The 12381-nt window shown below is 46.5% G+C and overlaps 1 protein-coding gene across 2 annotated transcripts in view; it reads left to right on the top strand.

Moving 5' to 3' along the window:
- LOC149332253 (neuroglobin-like) overlaps positions 1–12381 on the top strand; it is a 221422-nt gene that overhangs the window by 97808 nt on the left and 111233 nt on the right. The gene's annotated exons all lie outside the window — the stretch shown is intronic.

Raw genomic sequence — 12381 nt, forward strand, 5'->3', positions numbered from 1 at the left:
CAGGTATTCGCCCGTCGATGCAAAGCTAATCGAAACCCCGCACCTGTTGCGTGCGATGTATTTAGCAGCAACGACCACCGCGCCCTTTGAAACGCGCGCCTGCAATTAGCGCTGCCTGGGTGAACGCTTCCAGGCCCACTGCCGCATTGCTCCCGCAGTGCAGCCGCGGGTGCAGGGGGACCCGGAAGCAGCGCAACACTGCGCTGTCTACGTCATTATTTTGTTCGTTCTTCCACCTGCTCCGGTTAGTTGCTGGCAGAACGCCCCCCGGAGCGATGGACGCTTTCCCAACACTACACTCTGGTTTTGCCCCCCCCCCCCCCCCCCCCTCCCCCACTAGCTTGCGGCTTTGGCCTCGCTTGCATGACCTGTAGCATTCTGCAAGTGAACTTCCCGGCTCTGTTTATAGCCACGGCTGCCGCCTCCCTCGAGCTTTTATATATGTTTGTTTTGATGGCGTAATGAGATGCCGTTTGGAAGCGCTGGCTGAGTGATAATAAACAGGCGCTTTCTCCTGCATTTCGCGCGTGATTTAAACCCAAGATAATCTCTAAATGCAGCCTTCCCTGGTAGTGCTCAGGTTAGATTTAATTGCTAATTCATTCTTATCATTTCGTTTTGCACTTTTATGATTTAGTCGTTGCACAAACGCTGCTTGAAATCTGGACGTTTGAACGAAATTTAAAAAAAAGAAAATAAATATGATCAATGTGGCCGATATTTTAAGAAAGTAAGCGCGCATTGTTTAAGTCTTTATCACCGTTCGCAGATAAACTGATAATGAGCGCCGGCCTGGTCGTTTGTTGTATCAACCAGAGTCATATGTCATTGGCGCGGGCAGGAAAGTTAAATCAAACGTCTGTACACGAAAACTAGGCAGACGAAGGATGCTTTACGGTCACCAAAGAATGGGGTGCTCAGTTAAGGGGGTAAAAAAGCGCGAAGCGAAAAAATAGACATCTGTGAAGCAAAAAATGCATAAAGTGCGCTTATTCGCCGTCAATAGGTGGCAGACGCCATGCTCCCTCTCACCATAACTTGACAGCACAAGGCTGAACAAAAAGACAGCAGAAGATGATCTAGTGCTCCTTCCGTATTCGAGAGTGGCCTGTCTGTCGACGTCAGACTGGCTTCCGGTAAAAGGCACAAAAAATAAAATAAAACCGATGACAGAAACATCTCAGCTTTCGTTAGTGTACACATGCCACAGGCCGTTCAATTCACCACCGTCTCAGATGTTCGTTTGTTAGCTTTATTGCTTCAGCACTGTTTTCACTTTCTCTCTTTCCCTTCAAATATTCACCGAACTATCAACGTCTCACCCAAGCTCCTTTGTGTGCGTTTCCTGACAACGCGTTTGCCTCCAGTCGGGAAAACATCTGCGCCAAAAAGTCTTTCTCCTTCTCTTGCGGGCGTTCAGACCACGAAAGTAGACGAAACAGAAGCTGTCAGTGTTTTCCACCAAGACCAAAAAGTTCGCTTGATATGGGAGGGGACAATAACTAGACAGTAACGGACGTATTGAAAGACGCGTATTATTCAAACAGGCACGCCCGCTCGTTCTTACCCGCACGTCGCGCACTGCCCTCGCAGCCAACACGTCGGACGATATCAGAGCCCTAATGTCACCTGTCCGCTGCTCCTCCGCAGCCTGCCGTGACAATCTGCATGCCTGTCTGCCAGTCTGCCACCGCGAGGGTTTTTTCTCCCTCTCGGGGAGGCGGGGGGAGGGGGGAGGGAGAGTGAGAGAGAGTGAGAGTTTCTGTCCCTGTCTACTGGGTTCGTTTTGATTTTCGCGTTTCTGGCAGAGGCATGCGTGGTGTAGTCCGCGGAAGAAAATCGGCGCGAAGGGGAGGAGTCTCGTGTGTGTCTCTTTGCGAGCGCTCTCACCCTTCTTCCTCCCACTGCGCTTGCCCGCGTGGTGTGTGTCTTTTGCCTTCGTCCTCGGCGTCGTCTCGGTAAGCGAGATGAGGCGACGCGAAACGCGGCTGAATAATTCATGGGCGTCTCTTGTTTCCCGTGCTGCGTGTGTGTGGCGCTCCTGTGCGGTTTTTCGGATCGACTCGTCGTGTTCCCTTTGCTTTTAGTACTTTTGCGAAGCTTTTTTCTTTTTTTACTTTATTGTCGGTTCATCCGAGCGCGGAAGAGTGGGATAAAATATGCAGAAAATAGACAAACGGCAGTGACGTCACTGGGCGTTGCACCCGACCAGATTCGCAATTCATCCTTAATTTTTCGCTCAGATAAACTTTCTTCTTTTTTCTTTTCTAATGCCGAATTTTCGCAGTGTACTTCTCGTATTTATATTCGTATGGTATTGCTGGAAAGTGAAATGAATGCAAGAATTCACGCGTGCATTCTTTCCTGAAGCTGCTTGCGGCTACGCTGTGCAGGCATTAATTAGCCGCGCGGTACAGGAGCTTGAACAATAGAGCAGTGCTCTGTGTGGTAAAAGTTGGAACCGAAAAATGTGGCCTGCCTAGAATCGATGCTGATGGGTTGCGGCTGTTTTTGAAGCAGATTAAAAAAGGAAAGACACGCAGCTTGCCAGCTACGGCAGACAGGCGCGCCAGACTTTAAGCGGGTGAAAAGAGAAATATATTGCCTCACCCGGTCTCTTCATGCGGAAACAATGGATGCGATTATGGTTAGTGCACTGCTCGAGAGTTTAAGACGCGGCGGTGTTCGTTGCAGGAGCCTTCTGGAGGGCTCATTCTATGGTGATCGTGCAATGATGAACACCTGGAGCATTGTACTTGCATCGTTCCAAACGGCTGCAGTAACTTCGTGCTCGTTTCGTTCTCAACTCCCTTTCTTTCCTTAAACTTCGTGATGAGAGTGTTAGAAGGTAAAGTGCTTATTAATGGACAGTGCGCTTTCGAAGCTGTTCTCTGCAGGCATGCAATAAAAAAAAATTAGGGGCGATGATCATTTTAATTGATGCCAAGGAAACGCGATGCATTTTTCTTTTACTCGTTAATCTATTCGAATTCTGCTACCATTGTATTTCACTTAGTGGACTGTTCCAGTTCTGATGCTATTCCAATTCCGATTCTATTCCAATTCTGCTACCATTGTCTTTCACTCAGAAATCTGTTCTAGTTCTGATGCTATTCCAATTACGATTATATTCCAATGCTGATTCTATTCTTATTCCACTTCTGTTCATAATAGCTTCTTATATTCATTTCTGCTGAGTAAATAAAATTCCTGCATCTTCCCTTCAGAGAAGAAAGAGAGGCAGGAATTTCCCCTCTCTGCACCTGCCAACTGTGAAAGACGGAGAGGGGGGCAATTCCTATAAGTAACACCTGCCACTCACAAAGTTCCGCAGATGGAGGCTTGTGGATGACCTGTGTCTGCCGTCTATAAAGAGCAACCAACTAGCCTACTGGCACCTTTTGAGTAATTCTGGTGGGAATTTGCTGCAGCCTGGAGTTATGTAATGACTGTGCGCTGTTATATAATCTGACATGCTTCTTAATCGTAGAAGGATCAAAACATAGTCCTCGAGAAATTTCTTTCGTGCGTCGCCGCGTGTGCGTGTCCGTATTTGTCAGGGAGTTATTTCGTTGGTACACAGGCCAATTTGGTAAGCATCGACAAATACGCACTGAGGTTAGGTACGGCTCAAAGATAATTGCTTGGCTTGCTCGCCGTGTAAAATAACAAAAAGAGAGTAATCAAACTGAAGCTATATCGAACTATGTGTAAAGTATACCAGATATCTAAACGGCAACTAGCCTTGCTTAACAAATATGCAAATGTGCACCATTAACGAGCATTTACAGGTCTTCGTTTTCATTTCTTCTTTTTTTAGAGTTTGATTAGGCTATTCACAAATAGCTGCACACAGCCCGTATCCACGCTTTGTAAATTAGATATTTTCAGTATAACTCCTCGCTTTTTGGTCAGGTTGAACAGAAAACGGGACCAAGAACGACAAAAGTGTCCTCGAGAACAATTTTTTTTCTTTGACTATGCGTGGTCGGAAATTCTTGTAACGCAAGCAAACGAATACGACAGACAACCGGACAGACATCCTGCTTAAAGCCTGCGTTGGTTCAGGCTTGGTCGGAATATACGCTTTCCAATGGGAGCGCGGGAGTACGTTATGAAGTAATGGACTGCCGCTGTTCGACACAATATTTCGTAACGAACAATTCACTCTGAGCTGTTCTTTGCTACACTATGTCACTCTGGTGTACTTCGTGTTCTTCTCAGACAACTTCAGCTTATAAGAAGCATGACTGTATCGCATGAAGTTCCGAAGCGTACTTTGTAGGGCTAGTTAGCATTTCATTGTTAAATATTCAGAACTGATTTTAAAAGCAGGACACAAGAGAGGCGCACAAATGACCAATACGGACACAGACTTGAAACTGGCTTTATTGCATGCAGTTCTCTTCAAATCACGAAAAACCCTGACACCATTTCGTCACCTTCAACCCTCGCGGTTCCAGCACCGCGTGCCTTTCTTGTTTCCAATGTTGAGTTCAGATTTGTCGTTCCCGGATGCATGCCTGATCCGAGGTGGCTTCAAAGAGCGTCTAGAGACGATGGTGCTCTGTCGATGCCGTCTTCTACATCGCAGTCCGTAACGACCTCTCCAAAACGCTACAGTAGTCTCGTCGGAAACACCGTGCATGGCGCCTCCGCTCTTTTACGATTGTCTCAAATTTGTGTTGTTTTTCGTGCGCTTTCCGTTACTGCGCCCACTCATGTTTTTCTTCACACTTGGCCCCTACCCCCGCACCCTCCCCCTTCCAGTTTCTAAGTACTCGCTTTTGAAAGGTCTGTTCGACAAGACCAGCGTAGTAGAAGTTTGCAGAGAGGTTGTATGCCACGAGAAGGCTGAAAATAAAAATGAAACCAAAGTCGAACACTGTCGAACAATAATAAAGAGAGGTAAATTCCCAGACAGCCCTAGTCCAGTTGCGCTGGGTGAGCCATCTAGGCGAGGATCGTGTAGCGGCACTGCTTTGATAAAACAGAGCGACGACGCTTTAAAAACTCGTCTGACGTCTCTTCTTTCCTGACCCCATCAAAGAAACGAGCAGAGCCGTTCCGAACGACGCAGATAGCTTTGAGCTTTGCAGAACTCTGTTTTACGTCTGAATTCGTGAATTTTTCCCATTTCGTCACTTTCCCTGACTGCATAGCGTTTTTTACAAAGCTGACGCCGCGTGTCGTAGAGGGCACTCCTAGACAAGGAGCAAGTGTGATTCGTCCTTGCAACTGAGTGTGCAAAATGTATTACTCGCTGCAGTCTTGGAGGTGAGCGCAGTCACCTTGGGTTTTTAAGGCCGACGCTCTTCCATGGCGCCAAGTTGTTACAGTTAAGTGAGTCGGGAACTTGCTAATGGTGATATGGCGCTATGGTGCATGTCGAGCTGCGCTGCTGGAAAGCTCGGTGAATAGGAATGAGCGCAGGTGCATAATGTTGGTGGCCTTTCTGAGAATGTAAGAGGATTCCGCAAAGAAGTTGAAAGTGGTTGCTCAGCGCAGAGCTTTATGCCTACACTGACGTGGTGACTCGGTATACAGGGAAGCAGGCTCGCATGTTTTTAATGCAGATGCATGAAAAGTCTCATCGGCAAAAACTGTGTCTGATCATAAAATCCGCCTATTAGCTGGGGCGAATTCATATCACCAGACGGGATGATTTCCATTGGCTGGAGTGAAGTGACGTCACCAGAGCGGGTAATCGCTCATTGGCTGCAGGGGAATGACGTCACCAGATCGGACGTGGCGTCACTTCAGATAAAGGCTTCAACAACTTCTAATGCTTTCGCATTTGCAACACACAATGTAATCAGGTGCCCCCTGAATTGTCATGCTGCGACCAAGGCAATTCGTATGGTTTTAAATCTAAGTAATTGGCTGTCCACTTCTTGATGTGGACTCACACGGCGTTCTTAAACGTGCCCGAAAATTGCGCAGAACATGAGACTTTTCGCATTGCGCCGTCGTCGAAATGCAGCTGGCGTCTCCTGGATTTGACGCCTCGGTCTTTGGCTTCAGCAGCCGAACGCTGCAACCACTGAATTAGTTCCTTAGGCACATTACCACGAAGATCATAAGAATCAACATCTCTGAGTGTAGAGCCGGCTTGCAAGTTCAATACGCAGTTATTCCCCCGTGAAATTCTATCGTTTCTGTCGTGGGACCTGTACCGACTAAAGCAAGGCTGACAGGTGGGCCTGTTGGTATGGCATGCTGGAGAATTTTACCAGCCAAAGAAGACGCATACACGAGAGAGAACCCTGCCCTGTGTGGTCCTGTCTTCTGTATGCGTCTTCTTCAGCTGTACCGTCTAATAGCGCTGTTTAAAATGCACACGCTACCGTGCCCCCCCCCCCCCCCCCCCCCACCTCCTCCCGACCCCCTGTCGCACACGGGTAGTTACGGTTTAAGACTATCAGTTCTCCGAGAGGTTCATGAAAAAGACGTACAGAAACCAGGGCAGCTGCCGAAGCCAAACCACGCTTTTTCAAGCACGGAGAGCATGCCGACTAGGATTTCTAGTGCGCTTCAGTGTTGCGAAATCGGTTATACGGTTTCTGCTTTTCTGCACTCGTATCCAGAACACTATCCCGAGATGGCCCACGTAAATTAATTTCTTAGATCAGTGAATTCGCAGAACGGCCTAAACAGATAAATAAGCAAGCCGGTATTGAAAAGCTTGCCTTTATTCTAATCTGTAGTTATTAAATTGTGAGTTGATTGATTTCACTCCTCCCATTACTTTCTAACACCCGTGGAAATGTAGCGAAGCTTCCTAGGGTCTGCCTTTCTCTTTTTCAACTGTGCAGAAAAATATATATATAACAGCTGCTATAGAGCAAGCAGAAAGGGCAGCATCAGAAAAAAGGCGCGACCTTGAGAGGTCTTTGGGAAGCCCTTCCAAAACTTATTCGTTTAGTTCCTTCTTCCCGAGTGCCTCGCTGGCATCCGCGAGAAGCCCGAGACAGGCGGAAAGAGTGCGGCGTCCCGTCCTTCCTGCTCGACCCGCGCTGCCTGCGTTCAAGCGTTGCCGACCGAGATGTGTTTACAACGCTCGTCTCTCGTTAGGGAAAAACCAAAGCGGCGGACGCGTCTACCGTCCTGTGGGGAAGCGAGAGGGAGACTCAGGGAGTTTCGAGTTCGTTTCTTCATCTCGTCCCCTTCGCCTTCCGCTAATGGACGCTCAAAGCAAAACGTTGTAAGCGGCGCCGTCCCGGCAAGAGCGGAAAGCGACGCGAGCGCCTTTCACAAAGCGTGGCCCGCGTAGTGTTCTTTGGAGAAGTGATGACCCAGATTTTTGAGGCTCGTGCCGTTTGCCCTTTTGAGCTGCCTTTCCTGCAAAGAGGCTCCAGTGAGTTGGTCTTTTGCGCGTGCATCCTTCTTTCCCTCTTACTTTTTTCTCCATGTTTGCTTTCTCACTGCATAGCTGCGCTGATGTCCCGTGTACTTCTCTTTCTCTCGAAGCGATATGATTTATTCCCGTTTGTTCCGTATCTGACGTTCTTCCCTTCCTTTTCTGTCTCCGTCTTTTCAATTTATGCCGAGTAGCTTGAGAGACTTCCCTTCGGGAAGCGCTCGAGAAAGAGCCAGTGTTGGGCTCTCTCAGTCTGTACGCTAACTTCCTGTAGTGTATTAATTCGGCGCTCATTGCTGTCAATAACGTTTTTCGGTCGGCAGCAGTATGTAGCTACGTGCGCTTTTTCTTCGTGCTCGTGCAATGAACGCCAGTCTTTTTGCGCAAGGATCACTTTGCCTTCAATCAACTGCTTTCTTTCGGCCTCCACAGCATAAAGGAGAACCTTGCAGCCTATGGTAGATAAGGTCCACCACGTTCATCACATCACTGAAACCATACAGATCAGAAAAGAACAAAACTAGAAATCAAATGCAGTATCAGCAAATCCCCCCTTCCCCTCCCGGTAATACTATTTGTCATATTGCTATACCTGGTACTAACCTTGAGAATTCTTTCTACCCGCCGCTTTGCACACCTCGGCGCTGTTATCACGTAGCCTATATAAGGTTCGATAAAACAAATTTTGCATTACTGTTTTTCATTTGCCCTTTTCATTAAAACTGTTGCTGGTTAGAATCGCCTCCCTTTCTATGCTGTTGCTGTTGATGGCGCTGAAATATTTGTGACCGCATTGTGTGATGTGCTATGCAATCCTCGCTACCTATTATGCCACCATTACCTATGTATTCCTGCCAGACTAATGCCTTCGTCTTAAACTGGTGACAGTGCAGTAAGCTATGGAAAGAAAAATTAGAAGGGGTAAAGTTACGCGAAAGGAAGACAGCAGAGTGGGTCAGGGAATAAAGGCGAGTTAATAACATCCAAGTTGGAATCAGGAAGAAATGGGCAATGGCAGAACGTGTAATGTGAACGCGAGATAACGGAGAGTCCTTTACGATAGCAGAGTGGTTGCTGAGAGGCGACAAACATAGCGGTAGACAGCAGGCAGTCAGGACGGCGGATGAGATTAAGAAGTTTGCGGGAATCAGGCAGCCATGGTTGGCGAGGGAAGAGAATAAATGTGGATCATTAAGACATGCCTTTGGCCTGCGATGGTTGTAGTTAGGCTAATGATGGTGATGAATGATGTTTTGCGGTGCTTTTAGTACACGATTAAACAGCTAAATAAAAAAAGTCAATATATTGCCCGAGGGCCCGTGATTCGCCATTACATTGAAAGCGATAAACGCTGCTGAAATCATAATTTAAAGGCATTACGTTCGCGTCAAGATTTCACTGTTTTTGTAGACTCAGCGGCGAAAAATACTGCTAAGTGCTTTCTGGTCCCAGTCGTTTATCGTGACGAAGAAAAGCCCACATTTACAAGCAGCAGGTCTGGCGCCGCGGAGCTGGAAGCCGAGAATTAATGGCACTGACAGCGGATTACCCAACTTTCTCGTCGGAGGCATGATAAACGGCGATTGGCTTGGCGCTAAAGCAGGGATATATGAAATACCTAACGTTTGACTGATGATACTGATTCGGCCTGCAGCTTTCCAAACCGCTTGTCCGGTTCTCTTGCCAAGGCAGCAGCACGACATAACGACGCTACTTATCGGCCCCATCTTTTCGTGTATCTCTTAGCCTTGTCTCTGTTTTGTCGCTGATTCAGTAGGAGCTGTTAGCTTCCAGCATCCGCTCCCCGAAAAGACCGCAGGCGGTGCCAGATAGCGCTGCAAGGTGGCCAACACTAAAATTTTCTGGCTAACGTTTGCACTGGATAAGACCGGAATTCCGCTGGTAGCTTTATCCCCCCTCCCCCCTCTCTGTCGCTTTTTTTAAGACGATGACACCGTTTATTTCTTTTTTACACAGCGTGTTTCATCTAAGGCTTTCCACAACTTTTAAAAATAGGCTTTTTGAGTTAGAATAGCGCTTATTTCTCCATTGCATTGTCAGGTGTCTAGAACATGAGAATGCAGCTAAGAAGCTCTACCTGACAGGCTGGTTATCTAATACTGAATAGTTAACTTTTAACTACTACTGTTGGGCTCCTTAATTACTGAGAAGCCTGTGGGCTACTATCCATATCTCTTTTTATATTTTCGAAGACGCGATTACCCTTACCGCTGTGGTCCAACAAATTTTGGCTGTTTCGACGAGTTACTTGCACTGGAAAGGTTGCTTTGCCTGCAAGCTTGTGGAGAGCGCATGTATTTTGGCGCGATGTAGCAAAAAATTTGTTCGGCCGCAGCGCCAAGGGCAATCGCATTTTAGAATTTAAAAAAAAAAAACGATGTGATTTACTTACGGTGGGGTTAATAGCTAAAAAATTAGCTATTCAATATTAGTTAACCAACCTTCTGTTAGCACGTCTTAGGTTTATTCTGATGTACTACACCTCTGTCAATGCTTTGCGGAAAAAAGCGCTCTCCTAACTCAAAAAGCCTATTTTTAAAAAATTGTGAGAGGTCTTAGATGAAACACCCTGTATAATACGTCAGTGAAGAATTATTAGTAATGAGAGAGAATACTGTGTTGTAAAAAAATGAAGTAATTGTATAGAATACACGAAGAACTCTGGGCGCAGCTGTCACCCATTTGCACGCGCATAACGGTGTTGTGATCGGACTGAATTCTCTGTCGTGGCTGTTTCCAGTTGCGAGCATTGTAGAGAAAACGAATTCTCGCCTGCGTCGGTTACTCCATTCCACTAATCTTCACGGCGGAAATAAAATAAAAAATAATAAAAAAATCGCGATGGTAACTTCCCAAAAACGACTTCAGAAAAGCTGCGAAGGCTACGTTGAATTGCCGGAGGTGACCTAATTTTAATAAAAGCCCTGCTTTGTGCTACCCTCACCTTGCGATTTTCCTTGGTGCCCATGTATCGCACGTATTTTTATGTTCAGGCATTCTGCACGTACCGAGCAGTGGAATGCCTGAAAGTAAGCCCCGTCCCACGTTCAAAAGCAAGCGTGTGAGAGACGGAAGATAGCCACGCCTAAGAAAAGCAGCTTCACAGTTGGATTCACTAAGAGTTCCTGTGGCGCCATCGAGTCGTAGCTCAGAAAACATTCGTTAAGCTGGGCAAGAAAAGTAAAAAGAAGAAAATGCCCTGCTTTAGCGAGAGAGAAAGTATATCGGTGAAGCGAAAAGCCTACGAGATGCCACGAAGTCTTGCTGAGTCAATCATCCGTTAACAAATTCCCTCCAAAGCCGGCCTACCGAAACACGGGGAAAAGTTTCCAGGAATGTGATGCTCCATCGCCGTATTTTTGTTCTTGGAAACACCGTGGATCCTTGTTCTGCGGATTTCGCGTCTCTGTTATCGGGCCCTGCGAGGGACAGGAAGCAAAAAAAAAAAAAACATTTTGCTGCAAATCCGCTCCGGAGTTCACTTCCCTGCACCCTGGTCCTGCGGTAACAAAAGTCAGTGTTTGTACTTGGCTTTTAGGATATTTTCTTTCGTATTGTTTTTGTTTACTTCCATCAGATTCGCATAGAGTGTCGGCTTTTTCGGTGCTGAAATTCCTTTTAAATAGCCATCCATTTTCGCGACGTGTTTACTTTGCCAATATCAAATAGGTCGCGGCCTATAGTGGCTCCTTCGAACGTTTTCGCTACGCGGTCTAATTTGTCCGTACAAATAGTTCGTAGCCCTTGTAATATTACTTTCTTTATGACGCACATTTCGAGAAATCGCTCATCTCGTAACTCACCGTTACAATTTTCTCTAAGTCTCCGTTGACAGGGAATTTACCCAGGATGCTTGACAAAGTATCCGAGTTGGAATTTGTATTGACGTCTGCATTATTACTGCCGGAGAAGTTCCAGAGACGTAGCTTCGGCCAAGCGATCTTCTTTAGTTCTCTTATTTTTCTGTTTTGTTATGTTTTTCGCCAAACATGCCTGCTGCTGCTTGTCGCTCATCGTTTAGCGATAATTCTTCTCTCATATACAACTGCAAAAACGTACACAAGCACATTCCGGCCTCCCTTGTTAATGCGAACACAGCAAGCAGACGGCATCGCTGCGTAGTGTAAGTCTAAGCTGCTGTGGAAGTAGCTAGCGTGTTTATTCATCCGTCGGCAAGCTCATTTTGTTAGGAAGTGGAACTTTGCCGAATGTGCAGATTTATTGGTTGATATATAGATACAATAGAAAGCAGGAGTAAAGGACGATGAAGATTCACTTTTGTGTGTAGTGGTAGAAACAAGAAAAATCGGTCGTTGGGCTTGCTCGCAATCGACCAATGCAACCCTGAAATAGGGACTCCAACCACAAAGTTCATACTAAATTTGGCCAATAAACATTTTCGACAACAACGACAACAGTAACGTGAGTGTAGTAAGCACATTGGCAACAATTAGCAGTATCAGCCAAAACACCTGATTTCTCTGAAAGCATCAAGACAAATGCGAAAGTAAAGGGTAAGTGTTAAAAAAACTCGTGAAAAGCGTGAAAGTCAGATACTAGGCTCGATTAGTTTTTGTTGTTCCTTTAACTGCGCGCTTATTCGAAGTCCATGAGAAGAGCGCGATGTTTGATCTCACTCGACTGGCTGCGCTGATGACGTTGTCACTCATTGTCGCTGTTATCGCCACGACAGCAGCGCAGTTTCGTTGGTGTTTTCCGCACTCACTCACACTTCAGCTTTGTACAGTGCTCCGCCAACAATGGAATGTGTCGCGCGAAATTGCGTCCTTTACCATTTCTGCTGCTATGCTCCGCAGGCCCGTGTTCATTTCTGTTTTTTTTTTTCTCATCGGACCTTCGTTTCATCTCTCTCGTTCATTTCTCTTGCTTTTCTCTCTTCTTTCCCCACTTTATTTCTCTCGTCCATTTGCTAGTCCACAAGCTTCCTTTTCTGTTCTTCGCTCATTCTTCAACCGTCGCGCTCTCGTTCCTTTCTTCCT

Source organism: Amblyomma mixtum, chromosome 8 (genome assembly GCF_055824585.1).
Source record: "Amblyomma mixtum isolate Tamu chromosome 8, ASM5582458v1, whole genome shotgun sequence".
In the NCBI taxonomy this organism is placed as follows: domain Eukaryota; kingdom Metazoa; phylum Arthropoda; class Arachnida; order Ixodida; family Ixodidae; genus Amblyomma; species Amblyomma mixtum.